The sequence below is a fragment of the Canis lupus genome, chromosome 26 (assembly GCF_048164855.1).
Source record: "Canis lupus baileyi chromosome 26, mCanLup2.hap1, whole genome shotgun sequence".
Taxonomy (NCBI): domain Eukaryota; kingdom Metazoa; phylum Chordata; class Mammalia; order Carnivora; family Canidae; genus Canis; species Canis lupus.
The window spans coordinates 12,394,091-12,406,820 of NC_132863.1; the positions used below are offsets into that span (position 1 = coordinate 12,394,091).

Genomic DNA, 12,730 nt, shown 5'->3' on the forward strand with positions numbered 1-12,730 from the left:
CTAGTATCACCTCCTTACCCTGAAAGAAACTTAAGAAAACATATTTGGGTTTATGGTGCCCACAGGACCAAGTCAAAGCACCTTCAGTTTGTACAGTGGGATTTTCCAGTTCAGTTTCTTTCTTTCTTTATTTATTTTATTTTATTTTTTGTTAAATGTTTTACTTATTTTATTCATGAGAGACACACAGAGAGAGAGAGAGAAGCAGACACACAGGCAGAGGGAGAAGCAGGCTCTGTGCAGGGAGCCTGACGTGGGACTCGATCCTAGGTCTCTAGGATCATGCCCTGGGCCAAAGGCAGCGCTAAACCACTGAGCCACCCAGGCTGCCCTCCAGTTCAGTTTTTACTTGACTTTATGATATCACAGTCATCTCATAAACCACTGTATATAAGCAATGAACCTGCCCCAAGCAATTAACTCTGCAAGTCCCCCTGCTTTTCCTTGTAGAATAAGAACAACAACTTTTAATTAAGGTACTGTTTAAGAATATTACAACTATTATTTCACTTAATTTTCACTATACTTCTCTGAGAAAAGTGCTACCATTATTCCAAATTTAAATATGAAGAAACCAAGGCATAAACAATTTAAATAATTTGCCCAAGGTCATGCAGTAGTGGAGTAGGGATTCAGTCCTAGAATATCTGCTTCCAGAGGCCAAGGGCTTATTTACCCACTGACCTCTCCTATTCTGTGCCAGAAGAATCTCTCAGTATTTCAGAAGAATCTCTGGCACACTTAGCTTCTCATTTCAAGACCTAGCTTTCCTGACAGAGCTACCCTTCCATCCCACTCACTGTGCTCTAGGCAGCATTCTAAGATCTTTGTATACTTGAGTATTAATTCACTCAACAGCTTGTAGTTATTAGTATCCATCATTATCCCTATTTTACAGAAAAAAGAAACTAAGGCAAAGACAGCTCAAATTACTTGTTTAGTGTCACACAGTATATTAGTGACAGAAACTTGTTTAAAGCAGAAGCCATCTGGCTCTAGAATTCAGTTTCTGCAGCACCACACACTATTGCTGTCGTATACCTGTTCACATCAGGGATGGATTTTTGTGGCCCCCCTGAGTAGTGTTGTTTCTTTCTTCTCTTGTTTTCCCACAACTTCATATGCAGACCACTGTCCCAACTTCTGTACTTATGCCAAAACTTAACTTTTGCCTGTCCATCTCCCTATGTAGAAATTTGCTCTGCCAAACTAGGGACCATATTTAGAGTTATAAAAAATACGGGTTTCCCTTTGGGAAGAAAACCTTCCCATCTGCCTCATCTAACAGGGTACCATATATCATACATTCACATATTTAAAGGTAAGTTGTTATAGCACCAGTGGTGGCTGACAGGTGCCTTTACAGGCTGGTGCACTCATGCCCCAACTATGAGAGTGTTGACTAGAAGCAGTTCACAGCTCCCCACTTGCTCAGGATTTTCCTCCTTCTGTAAGAGACCATCCCCCTGAAAATGGCAGGGAGTGTCTACCAGTGAAAGACTGACTAATATGGAGGTTCCAAACCCTGTGCCGTGCCTTAGGCAGAAACAACTTCATGGTGAGATTTATACTGTAGAGCTTTCCAGAGAATCAAGTCGAAGCTAGTATCCAGCTGAATCCATATCTTTTCTTGGCTTTACCCCTTCTTCATTTTGCTCCCCGCATTGCTTTACATGTTTCTCTGGAGAGTCCTCATGCAGTAAATGTAAGAGAATCCCCATCACAGGCTCTGATTCTAGGGAATCCAACATAAAACAAGGGCCTTATAAAGATAGGAAGCAATTTCATCATGTATTAAAGAGGTGTTTCAGTGAATGTGCTATAAATTTTTTTCATGATAATGTGGTTGTTTCTAGCAGCTAAGGCTGAAAAAATATATATGATCAAAATTAAAATTAATACCTTCTCTTATGTATGCTAGGGTAATACTAGCTGCTATGACAAACAGACTTCAAAATGCAGTTGGTGAAGTAAAATGGAAGTCCTTTTATCCTTATATATCAGTTGAACTTTCAGACTACTGGGCCACTTGACTCTACACAATATATGACTTAGGCTGCTTCTTATGTTTTTCATCATGCCCTACTTAAGGGGGTGTTCTTTTCTGCATGTTGTAATCTATAGTACAGAGGCTGGCTTGCAGCAAAGTAAAAAAAAAAAAGAGTATGAAGGAAGTACATCAGCCCACTTAAGAGCTCTGTTCAGAAGTGATGTCACTTCTCTTTAAATTCCGTTGGTAAGAACCAAGGCACTACACCAAAATGTATGTGAGGGGTGAGGGTGGGCACTGCAGTGTAGATGGTCAGCAGAGTAGCACTACACTTTTGCAAAAAAAAAAAAAAAAGAGGAGAATGGATTTTGGTGAAGAGTCAGCAATTCCTGCCATAATCCTTATTATTAGTTTTGCATTGGCTCATACTATTTTTTTTCTAACATTCAACATAAAGAAAATGAGAACACATGAGGTAACAACTCTTAAATTAACTGCCAAGCCTGTCTTTTTGTAACTTCAAAGCTTGTAAAACCTGCTTTAGAAAATTTCTTGTCCTCATAAATGTGTCTGTTGTAGGAAATAGTGTGAACTCATAAATTGTACCTGATAGTAATCATTAAGTGAAGTCACTCAGGTTTTTTTCATTCCAACATCTATATCAGAGCTGCTCAACAGAATTTTCTGTGATGATAGAGATGTTTTACACTTGTGCTGTCCATTTCAGTAACCACTGGACACATCACTATTAAATACTTTAAGTATTTAGGTTAAGGAGGTTAGGATGACTGAGAAACTGAAATTTAAAATGTATTCAATTTTATGAGGTGCCTGGGTGGCTCAGTTGGTAAGCAATCCAACTCTTGATCTCAGCTCAGGTCTTGATCTCAGGGTTGTGAGTTCAAGCCCCACACTGGGTACCATGCTGGGCATGGAGCCTACTTAAAATAAATAGATAAACAGATAAATAACAATAAAAATAAAATGTATTCAACTTTAGCTCACTTAAATTTAAAGTGCATGTGGCCAGTGGCCAACATATTGGGCAAAGCAGCTTTATGTGATATATAAAAATTCTGATGCGAAAGAAAGCAGTTCAGTTTTTGTCTGGCAGCAACTGCTTTTACCAAATTTGCATTGATGGTTCCTCTAACAGCATCTGATCCAAAGTCAAGGTGAGCTTTGTTTTCTTCAAAGTTCACTATCCTTGCTTCTATCTTGCAGCACCAGGAAGAGTCATTGGCACACAGTAGGCTTTTAATGAACATTCGTATGTAAATAAATGATTGAATGGTATGTTCTCTGCCCAGCTGAGCTGAGTCTACTACCTTTAACATGTTTTGACCTAGCTCTTAATTCAGAGCATTCTGCAATGCAAGTTACCAACCATGAAATAATAATTCATATAAATTATGCGCTGATATGATTTTTTTTTTAAATTTGGGGACAATTACTGGACCAAGTATGTCACGGTTATAGTGTTTTGTGGCTAGATATGAGCAACGGCATACAAAGACCTTACACTCCAAATAAATTCTTCACATTCCCAATATTTTGCATCTCTCCCACAGATGTAACACAACAATATTCAGTTAACAGCTGTATACAACTTTACAAGAATGGTGGTGCAGTCAAGTACCAGAAGTCATAAGCACATTTGCCATCTGGATTCAAGATGATTGTAATTTATCCATGTCTGGGTTAATCAGAGTTTAAACTCCATCACTTGACCTACCAGATACGAAGAGTCATCATTTCATAAATGTGGGCCAAGTCAGACGCTGAGCTATTAGCACATGTATTTTATGCTTAGCTCCTGTTATCTCTAGAGTAGAGCCTCCAATGCTTGCATGATTTTTATGTATTAGCTGAACATTGTTAAATAACCCATCCTTGCTAAAATAGTCTGACTTAGGAATAAAATCCTAGCTGTGTAGGTGGAGCCAGAAGCAGGTTTTTTCCCTTCTCTAAATTGATAGGGCTTTACACAAAAATACATATTTAGCAATATGATTAAAAACAAGCTTCCACACTACATCCCATCTTGCCTAGACCCTTCACATGGAAGAAAAGGAGGGCCCTTCACCACAGAGTCAAATAAAGGGCTACAGTTTCTCACCACAATGGTAGAGAGAATGGAGAACTAAACGAGAAGGATCTAAAGAAGAAGTGAGAAGATGGAGAGAATGGAATTCTTCTTTAGGATTTGGAAGTGGAAAGGAACTTCAGCCAAAGGGTCTCAGCAGGTATAGTGACTATAAGGCTTGTCCTTCCTAAAGAAATGACCATGGGACTGTCTTTCTTTCAGGAGCCAAAGGACCTCTCAGTCTTAGGGAGAGTGGTCAGGCATTCGTACAGTGCCTCGCCCAGGTAAGAGTAATCCTCCCATCTTCTAAAATTAACCGATGAAGTCCAATCACATTCCTAGGTCTCAACTTTGCATTTGTACCTAAATTCAAATGGTTGCATCATAATCAAGTTGAATTAGGAAGCTTTATTTTCGAGGCCTATAAGCTTCAGCTAATTTAATTTAATCTAGCAATCAAAGAAAGAAGTATTTATTACAAAGCATAAATTACTTGGGGAGGCTCATGTCCTCCAAGAGGACTACAAAATAACCATGGGACCTACAAAATAACCATGAATTATTGTCCTCATAGCTTTTCCAATTCTCTACCTGACTAATGGGTAAAAGAGTGTCTCCATTTATACTGCCTAGTATTCAAATTAAAAGCAAATCCCAACTTTGACTACAGTTAAGGAAGGGATACTCATTACATACAGTTTGGCACTAGCATATAAAAATAACACACATATATATAAAATTTTAGATGTAAGCAAAAATGGCAGAATAAGGACCACTAAAATTTTACCCCTCTTTAAAAGCAATTAAAATTTCCCAAAATTACTGGATCATATGGTATTTGTATTTTTGACTTTTTGAGGAAACTCCATACTGTTTCCCACAGTGGCCATACCAGTTTGCATTCTCACCAGCTGTGCACAACGGTTCCTTTTTCTCCACATCCTCATCAACACTTGTTATTTCTTGTGTTTTTTATTTTAGCCATTCTGACAGGTATGAGGTGATATCTCACTGATATTTTTATTTCCTTTTCGCTGATGATGGAAAAAGATGTTAAGCATCTTTTGATGTGTCTGTTGGCCATCTGTATGTCTTCTTTGGAAAAATGTACCAAAAAAAAAATCCAAAAGCTAACTCAGAAACATATATGCACTCCTCTGTGTACTGCAGCATTATCTACAATAATCCAAGAAATGGAAGCAACCTGAGTATCCATCCATAGATGAATGGATGAATGTATAAAGAAGATATGAGAGATAAATGAATGGAATATTATTTGGCCTTAAAAAGAATGGAATCTTGCCATGTGCAACATGGATGGATCTAGACGGTTTAATGCTAAATGAAGTAAGTCAGTCACAGAAAGACAAACACCGTATGTTTTCACTCATATGTGGAATTTAACAAAACAAAGAAAAAAACAAATAAAAAACCAGACTCTTAACTATTGAGACTAAACTGAAGGTTACCAGAAGGGAGATGGGAGGGGAATGGGTGAAACAGGTGAAGGGGATTAAGAGTACATTTATCTTGATGGGCACTGAGTAATGTACAGAATTGTTGAATCATTAATTGTACACCTGAAATTCATATAACCCTGTGTGTCAATTATGCCTGAATAAAAGTATTTGAATAAAAACATACTACAAAAAAAGAAAAAAACTCACAAAATTTGTCAGAATCAACTTTTATAGAAGTCTGGGAATTAACCCAAGGCTTTCAACAATATAGGGAGTATTTGGTTGGGTAATATATTTGAATCTCAGTAAAAACATGAGCTTCATGACTCCCCACTCCGACTTAGCAGTACTCTTGAAGATAATAGTCATTCCACGTGGAAGGAACAGAACAAAGCTGAAGCTCTCTCAAAGCCTCACTCCCATTAATTTGTCATGATTTGGCTTGTACTTTGGGTCCCTGGAAGATTCCACCTGAAAAGCTTGTTTAAAAAAAATAAAAGAAAAAAGAAAAGTTTGTTTTTATTTGACCTAAGTTGGAGCTAAATGTGCATGAAGCCATCGTTATGGAGCATTTACTAAAAACAATAATAAGCTACAGTCATAAAGTTGTGACTGTCTGAGATGATAGATACAATTAGGGCAAAGAATAGACTAACAAAAAAGCTTCAGAAGAAAATATAAGGATGAAGAAGTCTATGGGGTATTTAGAAAGCTCCATCATATTTCTATGAAAGTAGAAAGTCACAGGCACACCTAAGGCTATGTGCCCACTCTGATTGATTTGGAGACTTTGCACAAGCAGGAAGCAAAAGTTAAGAAAGAGTTAATTGCCTGGATGGGTGTTGAAGGCATGCCACTAAGCAAAGACTAGGAGACTTATTTGTTCCAGGCATTTAGGGAAATCTATGTTGAAACATTTAGCTAACCACTAAGCTACCTTAGATCTTTCAATGGTCATACACAACAAAAAAATACAACCTTTACAGAATTGGTTCAGAAAAGTCACTGAACCAACTAAGAATAACTACAACAATCATAAATGACAATACTGGGAAGGAGGCATAATTTCATATAATTTCCAAAGTTATTACATGTTATTTAAAAATCCAGTGTCCCCTTCAAAAATTATGAGATATGTAAAGAAAGAAGAAAGTATGGCTCATGCACAATAAAAATAAGCAATCAACACAAACTCTTTGAGGAAGTCCAGAATTTGGGCCTACTAGACAGTTATTTTAAACCAGTTTTTATGAATATGTTGAAAGAGTTGAAGGAAATCATTTCTAAAAAAAAATATAGTCTGAGAAAGCTCACTAACTAAAGAATATTAATAAAGAGATAATAATTACAGAAACACCAAACAAAAAATATGTAGTTGAAAACTCTAAGAATTAAAATTCAAAAATTCATTCAAGGGAATCAGTGCACTTGAAGATAAGCTAAGGTGATGATTCAGCCTGAAAAACAGGAAGGGAAAATAGAGATAGAGAAATGAGCAGTGCCTCAAGACCTGTATAAATTGTTGAGTATATCAACACATGCATGCTGAAAGCCTCGGAAAGAAAGAAGAGAAAAAGGCAGAAAAAAATATTTGAAGCAATAACGGGCATCTAACAACAGAGTCCCAAAATACATTAGGTAAAAGCTGACAGAGTTGAAGGAATAATAGTTCAATAATAATAGTTGAATATTTCAATATGCCACTTTCAATAATGGATATCAAAACTATGCAGAAGATCAGCAAGGAAACAGAGATTGGGGCAATACCATAAACCACCTAGCCCTAACAAACATCTATAGAGTACTTCACTGAACAAAGCAGAACAAATATTCTTCTGAAACGTACATGAAACACTCTTCAGGCTAAACCATATGTTAGGCTATAGACCAAGTCTCAATAAATTTAAAAGGATTGAAATTATCCATCCAGAGTGAAAATAAATTAAAATCAATGCAGAAGGAAATTTGGAAAATTCACAATTATGCATAAATTACAGAACACACTCCTAAATAAACAATGTGCCAAAGGAGAAACCTCAAAGGAAATTAGAAAATATTTTGAGATGGATGAAAATGAAAACACCACATACCAAAACTTATGAGATGCCGCAAAACTGCTCTAAGGAATGTTTATATTTTAAATGCTTACATTAAAAAGAATGATCTCCAATCAACAACCTAACCTTGTATCTTAAGAAGCTAGAAGAAAAAAAAAGAGTAACCAAATCTAAAACAAGCAGAGAGAAGGAAATAATATAGATTATGAGTAGAAATAAATGGAATAGAAATTACAAAGACAATAGAGAAAATGAGATACCAAAAGTTGGTCCTTTTAAAAGATCAACAAAATTAACAACAGTTAGCTAGACTGTGTAGGTCTAGTTAAATATTTAAAAGAACAAAAGAGGAAAGATTCAAGTGACTAAAATCAGGAATGAAGGATGGAACATTACTACCACGCTTACGGAAATAAAAAGTATTATAAGAGAATACTAAGGGCAATTGTATGCCAACAAATTAGATAACCAATTAAAATGAACAAATTCTTAGAAAGACACAAATTTCCAAAACTGGCTCAAGAATAAATAAAAAATATGAATAGGTCCATAAGAAGTTAAGAAATTGCTTTACAATTAGAAATTGTAATAAACACAATCCACAAAGAAAAAGCTCAAAACCGGATTGCTTCAATGGTAAATTCTACCAAATTTTTGAATAAGAATTAACATCAATCCATCATGAACTTATCTAAAAATAGAAGGGAGCACTTACCACCTCATTCCATGAAACCAATATTACCCTTATACCAAAATGGACAAAGACTTCTCACAAAAAGGCAACCATAGAACAATATTCCTCATAACAATAGACATAAAAATCCTCAACAAAATACTAAGAAGCAAAATGCAGCAGCAAATGAAAATAATTATATATCCTGACCAACTGGGATTTCTCTCAGGAATGTAAGACTGGTTCAACTTACAAAAACACAATCAACGCAATAAACCATATTATAGAATAAAGAATAAAACCTACACAAAATAAAAAATATATAAAAAATTTAAAAACTACACAAAATAGACACAGGAAAAAGACTGACAAAGTCCAACACACTTTTATGATAAAAAACATTCAGTACACTAGGAATAGAGGGAAACGTTTTCAACCTGATAAAAGACATCTACAAAAAATCTATATCCAACATCACACTTAATGGTGACAGAATTGAAAGCTTTCCCCTAAAATCTCACCACTTCTTTCATATTGTGCTAGAGGTACTAGCCTGGCCAATCAAAATAGAAAAAGAATCAAAAGGCATTGATATTGGAAGGGAAGAAATAAAATTATTTCTGTTTGTCGATGGCATGACTTTAGGTATAAAAAGAAAACCCTAAGTAATTAACAAATACATAGTTATAGCTAATAAATAAATTTAATAAGTTGTAGGATGCAGGATCTATATTCATAATCAGTTGTATTTCTATACACTACCAAGGAACACTTCAAAAATAAAATTTAGAAAGCAATTCCATTTAAAATAGCATCAAAAGAATAAAACACTTAGGAATAAAGTTAAACAGTAAGGTATAAGATTTGTTCTCCAAATATATCCATGTTTAGAAGTTGGAAGACCTGAAACTGTTAAGATTAAAATGCTCCCTGTATAGATATTCAATACAGATTCAATCCATTCATATCTAAATTCCAACTGGCATTTTTACAGAAATTGGCAACCTCTTCCAAACAGTCATATGGAAATGCAATGGATCCAGAACAGCTAAAACTGTATAGAAAAAGAAAAGTTGGAGGATTCACTCTTTTCGATTTCAAAATCTATAACAAAGCTACAGTAATCAAGATTATGTGATATTGGCCTACAGATATGCAAGTCGGCCAACAGAATAGACTTGACCAAAAATAATTCCATACACTTGTGGTCAATTACAGTTAAACAGGGTACTAAGGAAATCCAATAGGAAAAGAATAGCCTTTCCAACAAATGGTGCTAAGACAACTGGATAGCCATATGCAAAACATGAATTTGGACTTCTACTTTACACTATAAACAAAAGTCAGCTCAAAATGAATCATAAATCTAAATGTAAGCACTGAAACTCCTTAGAAGAAAACCTAAGTATAAATCTTCATAACCTTGGATGAGGCATGGTTATAGATATGAAACCCAAAGCACAGCCAACCAAGGAAAAAGGCGGTAAATTGGAATTCAACAACATTAAAAACTTTTGTGCATCAAAAGATAACCTTGCAGAATGGTAGCAAATATTTGCAAATCACATATCTGCTAAAGATTTGGTATCTAGAATATATAAAGAACTCCTACAACTCAAAAATTTAAAAAAGACAACGCCGATTTATAAAATGGGCAAAGAATGCCTTTATAAAAAGGATTTTATTTATTTATTCACAAGAGACACACAGAGAGAGGCAGAGACAGGCAGAGGGAGAAGCAGACTCCCCATAGGGAGCCCGATGCGGGACTCCATCCCAGGAACATGCCCTAAGCTGAAGGCAGATGCTCAACCACTGAGCCATCCAGGTGCCCCAAGAATGCCTTTTTTATAAGAGTAAAAAAAATACATAACATGAAATTTATCATTTTAACCATTTTAAGTGAACAATTCAGTGGTAATCAGTACATTCATAATGTTGTACAATCCCTACCACTGTCCATTTCCATGATTTTTCATCACCCCAAACAGAAACCCTGTTTTCATTAGACAATAACTTCTCATTCTCTCCTCTCGCCCATCTCTAATAACTTCTTATATTTTCCATCTTTGTGAGTTAGCCTCTTCTAGGTACCTCATCTAAGGAGAATCATACAATATTAATCCTCATGTCTGGCTTGTTTCATTTAGCATAATGTTTTCAAGGTTCATCTATGTTGTAGCATGTACCAGAACTGCATTCCTTTCTAAGGCCAAATAATATCCTGTTGTATTTATATACTGAATTTTGTTTATCCATTCGTCAGTGGATATTTGGGTTGTCTCCACCGTTTGGCTATTGTGAATAATGTTACTATGAACATTGGTGTACAATTATCTGCTTGAGTCCTTGACTTCAATTTTCTGGAATATATACATAGGAATGAAATTGCTAGATCAGATTGCAATTCTGTGTTTAAATTTACGTGGGCAAAGTATCTGAATTGACATTTCTCCAAAGAAGATACACAAATGGCCAATAGGCACATAAATGTAGATTAAAACCACAGGGAGGTGCCACTTCATACTAATTCGAATGGTTTTAAGAAAAGAAGCCTGACAACATCAAGTTCTTTTTTTCTTTTTTTATAAATTTATTTTTTATTGGTGTTCAATTTGCCAACATATAGAATAACACCCAGTGCTCATCCCGTCAAGTGCCCACCTCAGTGCCTGTCACCCAGTCACCCCCACCCCCCTGCCCACCTCCACTTCCACCAACCCTAGTTCGTTTCCCAGAGTTAGGAGTCTTCCATGTTCTGTCTCCCTTTCTGATATTTCCCACTCATTTTTTCTCCTTTCCCCTTTATTCCCTTTCACTAATTTTTATATTCCCCAAATGAATGAGACCATATAATGTTTGTCCTTCTAATGACTTATTTCACTCAGCATAATACCCTCCAGTTCCATCCACGTTGAAGCAAATGGTGGGTATTTGTCATTTCTAATGGCTGAGGAATATTCCATTGTATACATAAACCACATCTTCTTTATCCATTCATCTTTCGATGGACACCGAGGCTCCTTCCACAGTGTGGCTATTGTGGACATTGCTGCTAGAAACATCGGGGTGCAGGTGTCCCGGCGTTTCATTGCATCTGAATCTTTGGGGTAAATCCCCAGCAGTGCAATTGCTGGGTCGTAGGGCAGGTCTATTTTTAACTCTTTGAGGAACCTCCACACAGTTTTCCAGAGTGGCTGTACCAGTTCATATTCCCACCAACAGTGCAAGAGGGTTCCCCTTTCTCCACATCCTCTCCAACATTTGCGGTTTCCTGCTTTGCTAATTTTCCCCATTCTCACTAGCGTGAGGTGGGATCTCATTGTGGTTTTGATTTGTATTTCCCTGATGGCCAGTGATGCGGAGCATTTTCTCATGTGCTTGTTGGCCATGTCTAGGTCTTCCTCTGTGAGATTTCTGTTCATGTCTTTTGCCCATTTCATGGTTGGATTGTTTGTTTCTTTGGTGTTGAGTTTAATAAGTTCTTTCTAGATCTTGGAAACTAGCCCTTTATCTGATATGTCATTTGCAAATATCTTCTCCCATTCTCTAGGTTGTCTTTTAGTTTTGTGGACTGTTTCTTTTGCTGTGCAAAAGCTTCTTGATGAAGTCCCAATAGTTCATTTTTGCTTTTGTTTCTCTTGCCTTCATGGATGAATCTTGCAAGAAGTTACTGTGACCAAGTTCAAAAAGGGTGTTGCCTGTGTTCTCCTCTAGGATTTTGATGGAATCTTGTCTCACATTAACATCTTTCATCCATTTTGAGTTTATCTTTGTGTATGGTGAAAGAGAGTGGTCTAGTTTCATTCTTCTGCATGTGGCTGTCCAATTTTCCCAGCACCATTTATTGAAGAGACTGTCTTTTTTTCCAGTGGATAGTCTTTCCTTCTTTGTCGAATATTAGTTGACCATAAAGTTGAGGGTCCACTTCTGGATTCTCTATTCTGTTCCATTGATCTATGTGTCTGTTTTTGTGCCAGTACCACACTGTCTTGATGACCACAGCTTTGTAGTACAACCTGAAATCTGGCATTGTGATGCTCCCAGCTCTGGTTTTCTTTTTTAATATTCTCCTGGCTATTCGGGGTCTTTTCTGATTCCACACAAATCTTAAAATAATTTGTTCCAACTCTCTAAAGAAAGTCCATGGTATTTTGATAGGGATTGCATTAAATGTGTAAATTGCCCTGGGTAACATTGACATTTTCACAATATTAATTCTTCCAATCCAGACAACATCAAGTTCTAAACAATAGGCCAAGGCAACTGGATTTCTCATCCATCACTGGTGGGAATGGAACATGGAACAGACACTTTGGAAATAGCTTGGCATTTCTCATAAAGTTAAACATATACTTGCCATATGAGCTAGCAATCATTCCCAAGTATTTACTCAAGAGTTAGGAAAACATGTCCACAAAAAGATATGTACAAGAATATTTAAAGTAGCTTTATTCATAATAC

General features: G+C 36.3%; 1 long non-coding RNA gene across 1 annotated transcript in view; it reads left to right on the forward strand.

Annotated features, from left to right (window-relative positions):
* Positions 1–427: 427 nt before the first annotated feature.
* LOC140617846 (uncharacterized) overlaps positions 428–12,730 on the forward strand; it is a 40,498-nt gene continuing 28,195 nt past the window's right edge. The window contains exons 1-2 of the long non-coding RNA XR_012017992.1: positions 428–476; positions 4,299–4,360. This is a non-coding gene — a long non-coding RNA (uncharacterized lncRNA). The remainder of the gene's footprint in view (positions 477–4,298; positions 4,361–12,730) is intronic.